Consider the following 5,313-nt stretch of genomic DNA (forward strand, 5'->3'; position numbering starts at 1 on the left):
ATTGTGAATTGGTATTTATTTCAGTATTTAAGCAAAACAAAGTCACCATTCATTAATTAAATCAATTAATTACGATAACAAGAAACTATCTAAAAAGTGTTTAACTAATTAATATAAAATAAGTTTTAAATTAATTAGTTAAAAAAAAAAGTCGATTCATTTTTAAAAGATCTTTATTTTACGCGACCTATTATTACTCTGGTATATATGAAAATCTTAAAATTAAGAATTATGAAATAACTTTTTATATGTGTAGGCTACTATATAATATTAGTACATTGAAGATTCAGATCCTATTAAAAATCGATAGTTATCGATCTAGCTAAGTTTTCACAAGGGCACACAAACAATTTATTACAGTGATCTCGAAACCCGACCTTCCCTAACAAGTAGGCTGATCAAAACAAGAAATTCTCGTTCGTCCATAGACGTAGTCGCCGGCGGACGTCGTATTGCTTGGTACGTATGTATCACGCGGGTCCAATATCCAAGTACACCTAGCGTGACCTCCGATAGTGGCGCTCGTCAATAGATAACGCACAAAAACTGAGGCACCACCCCCACAGTGACAGGGCCGGCGGAATGGAGCCCTGTTTACTCGTATGTTGGTACATAAGTAAAACAGTGGACTTGAACATAACAAAAAATAAATCGAGGGTTACCATTGGGTTAATCATGTATTGTGGGATGAGATGGATTGTTAGTAATGGGGTCTAATTGTCCCCTTGATAGGATCATAGTCTATCAGATCGACCGCCATCGTCGGATATGTGGTGAGTGCGAAAGCGAACCCATGTCTCTGACATATGGCACCTGGAGTGTATTTCGTCTGGTTTTTGGTGGGTACACCCCCGTTTAAAATACTTGTACTACGTTAAAATACTATATATTATTCTTAATTTCGTGTATAATATAGTGTATGTCATATATGTGTAAGTATATTTGTTATTCATATATATTTATTCGTTTACATATGTAATTTTAGTATGTATGTATATCAATAATTACTAGTACCGCATTCGAATATTCTGACACTTCCCTTTGGTTGACTGGGAGAGCTTTTAGCATTAAGTCCGCCATGTACACATTTATATACTAACTAGCGGTCCGTCCCGGCGTCGCACGGGTGGGCATTTTTAAAAAGTGGCCATTAGGGCTGCATACGCGACGGAAGCTTAAAAATAGAGTAACTTCTCCCGTTTTCCCAACATTTCCCTTCACTGTGCTGCTCCTATAGATCATAGCGTGATGAAAAGTATACTATAACCTGCCCAGGAGTATGAAGAATAATTGTATCAAGTTTCGTTAAAATCCGTAGTAAGTAGTTTTTGTTTCTATAACGAACATACAGACAGATAGACAAAAATTTTACTGATTTTTGGCATCAGTATCGATCACTAATCATCCCCTAATAGTTATTTTGGAAATATATTTCATGTACAGAATTAACCTCTCTACAGATTTATTATAAGTATAGATGAATAAATAAATAAAAAAAGGTCGACCACCATGCGGTTTCTCATGAAAATCGTCGTGGTTAATTTTTGTGGAATTCGTCACGATGTGCCAATTGACTCATTTCATCCTCACCTAACATCTGTCACTGGTGCCCCGCCGGTGTATACCGACAGCGTAGGCGGGGTACTATTTCATTTTCACCCATTAAAAAGACTGCATATTGTGAGATGTAGCATAATCTGTTCATGTCTACGGACATACTACTTTAATAGAAGAAACTGATATATATATATATATATATATATATATATATATATATATATATATATATATATATATATATATATATATATATATAATAAGAGTGTAAACAAACGAATAACCGAACCGACCGTGAGAGGGTCTGTTTACGTCCAACAGTTTGTTGACGACAAATCATTGATCGGTCGATTGATTGGTTGTTTAAGCGTGTTACTAATTTTACTTAAACAGTGTTTAAACAACAGATTTGCAACTTTTTTTATTGAAATAAACTGTACAGCTATCGCTTTCCACAGCGTTATTATTTATTTACCAGATACTCCTTTCCACTTTGGGTGTTGCTGGAAGAGAACTCTTTTAGAGTTAAAGCTCACCTTTGTACATTTGATTACCTCTGTCATATTTATTTATTTAAACTATAATGGACAGTGGAACTATGTACATATCGTCACAGTCGTAGAATACTGACGGATCTATATATGTAATATTTGTCAGATCCGTCAGTATTCTACGACTATGACGATATGGCGGACTTAACACCAGACGGTGTTCTCTATCAGTCAACCATTGTCTTTTATCTATTATTAGTGTGTAAAAAAAAAAAAAGTATATATAAATGGCTATTCCATGGGAAGTGTTTGAAGTTACTACGTTTCCTCATTCTTCCTTTCCTTTGCCGGTGCCATTTTTTTTAATGGGTGATAATGGAATGGTAACCCCGCCCGCGCTATCGGTATATACCGGCGGGGCACCAGTGAAGGATGATAGGTTACGATGAAAGCAGGTCAGTTAGCCCATCGTGACGAATTCCACTAGAATTGTTTCTAATGAGAACCCCTTGGAGGTTACTAGCAATGAGGCTATTAATCCCCATTAGTGGGAGGAAAGGGATTGTTAGTAATGGGGTCAAATAGCCCCATTACTAGCAATACATCCTGTCAGGTCGACCTCCACGTGGTTCCCCCTGGAAACCATCGTGGTTAATTCTAGTTGAATTCGTCACGATGGGCTAACTGACCTACTTTATCCTCACCTATCATCCTTCACTGGTTCCCCGCCGGTGTATACCAATAGCGCAAACGGGGATACCATACCATAATCACCTGTTAAAAGGGGGGAAAGGAATTGTTAGCAATGAAGTTTGACAGCTCCATTGCTAGCAATATGCCTTATTAGGTCGACTTCCACGTGGTTCCCTCTGGAAACTATCGTGAACAATTCTTGTTGAATTCGTCACGATGGGCTAACTGACCTACTTTATCCTCACCTATCATCCTTCACTGGTGCCCCGCCGGTGTATACCGATAGCGCGGATGGGGTTACCATTCCATTATCATCCATTAAAAAAAAATCACCTGTTAAAAAAATCCCCATTACTAACAATCCCTTCTCCCCTCGCATGGGAAATGTTTAAATCTACTACATTCCCTCATTCTTCATTTCTCTCACCGGTACCATTGGGTCAGAGGCTGCATTATTACAAAATAGACGGCTCGCATTTGAGTGACTATAGTTGGTTGTTCAGAAGTAAAGTTGTTTGTGATTGGAACAGTAAGGTATGGCAGTGAAATTACAGAATACCGAGGCGTAACACCATACTAGTGTTCTATATATATATATATATATATATATATATATATATATATATATATATATATATATATATATATATATATATATATATATGAGCAGTACCATGGACATAACAGAAATTTATATAATAGTATTTCTAAGTAAGCTCATTAAAAATATGTATATACATATGTTACAAAAAGAGATAACAAGAAAGCTTGTTGCGGTGAATAGTTTGATGCACATTCATACTAAATAATGTATTTTATTAATTGATATAAGATGTTAGAACGCGCGCTAAGAGAAATGAGTAAATAAAGTGAAATAGATATTTTTTTTATACAAGTTAGAATGGCAAACAAACTGACGGCCCACCTGATGGAAAGTGGTAACTGTCGCCTATAGACATGAGCAGTACCATGGATATAACAGAGTATACTGTTTCGCCCATGATACCCCCCATGCGTTGCCATTCCTGAGGACTCAGGTGTTATTCCTCAGTACCCAGTAAATTCACGCCATATCCCACCCTTCAAACCGAAACACAGCCATGCAAACACAACTGCTTTACGGTTTAAAAACGAATAGGACAGAGGTACCCAAGCAATCGACTTTTGTACAAAGTCTCCCTCTGGTAAAATTATTATACCTATATATATGTATTATATTAGAAGTATTAATATATAGATTGTACAAGCAAAGCGTTCATGTCCAAGTTTGTTATCAAATTTAAATTTATGTGACCCATTCAGTTAATATAATACTTAGAATTGAATTTTTCATGTGTCCACGAGCGGCCAAGCCCAGCAAGCTGCATCGTAATCAACACGATTACCGTGGTCGCATAGATGATGCAATAACGAAAAAAAATATCACGATCAAACTATGATTTATGTAATCGCACGCACATAAAAACGTTCCAGGGTTTGAAGACTATGGACTTAGAACGTGGCACAAACTATTATAACCTACCTGGACATATCAAGCGTCCAAAACTTTTAAAATAAAACAATCTTTTAGTTTTAGATTAATAAAGAATCAGAAGTTTTATTATGTTTTTAATTTGTATTTTTTTTCTTTTTTAATTTTAATTTATTTACTATTTTTTTTAACAGTTATATCTAGGCGTTATTCTCAAATAATGTGATGCAAGCTTTACTATTGACCATTTTAATGTAGTTTCCAATAGTATTGTTTATATTTTGTGTGTTTCCTTCACTTGTATTGTACATATGTGCAAATTTTAGTGGTTTTTAATTAGTATATAAGTGTGTAATTATATATTGTTATAGCTATATGTTTGCCGTAAATAAATACATAAAAATAAATAATGTTCTTAATTAATTTATCCTTGGGTAATTTTAAACTTTTTTTTAGAATTTATAATGTTTTAACATTTCTTAACAGGCAGCTAATCAGTTAAATATTAGGTTTAAGTATGTAACCGAATATATACTAAATATTTTTATATTGCAAATCGAGATATTGTTCTCAAAACCATATGAGATGTATTGTTATTATTATTAGACGGAATTTTTCACGCAAAACCTGTGCCACTACGATCTTTCCACGATTTTTTGTGCTCGTACTTTTTTTTAAATTCGCTGCCAATTCCTATTAGCGATAGGAATCCTAAAATGTCTTAAATGCGATGTATATAATACTGAATTTAAGAATAGTTGATTGAGTCAATAAAGCGCCAAGATGTACCAAATTCTTTTTCATCTTCACTGCTTAAATATTATTATTTATTAATAATTATATAGAAATAGTAAAATATGAATTACAAAATATGCTAACATTTGTCAATATTTTTTTTATAAGAATTCACTGTACTTAGTCATCTCTTGTGAAGGGCAGACGTAATCGCCCCGACCGCGAAAACCTTATCAAATACGCCCAAACGCAAAAAAAATCACCAATCTCGAGTACTTCTCTACTGCTCCCTTACCTGCTGATCCCAATGACTCACTTCATACAAACACAGCATCCCCCTATATTAGCGGCGGCCAATCTCTCACG

The sequence above is a fragment of the Galleria mellonella genome, unplaced genomic scaffold (genome assembly GCF_026898425.1).
Source record: "Galleria mellonella isolate WM207_F2 unplaced genomic scaffold, CSIRO_AGI_GalMel_v1 utg352, whole genome shotgun sequence".
NCBI lineage: Eukaryota > Metazoa > Arthropoda > Insecta > Lepidoptera > Pyralidae > Galleria > Galleria mellonella.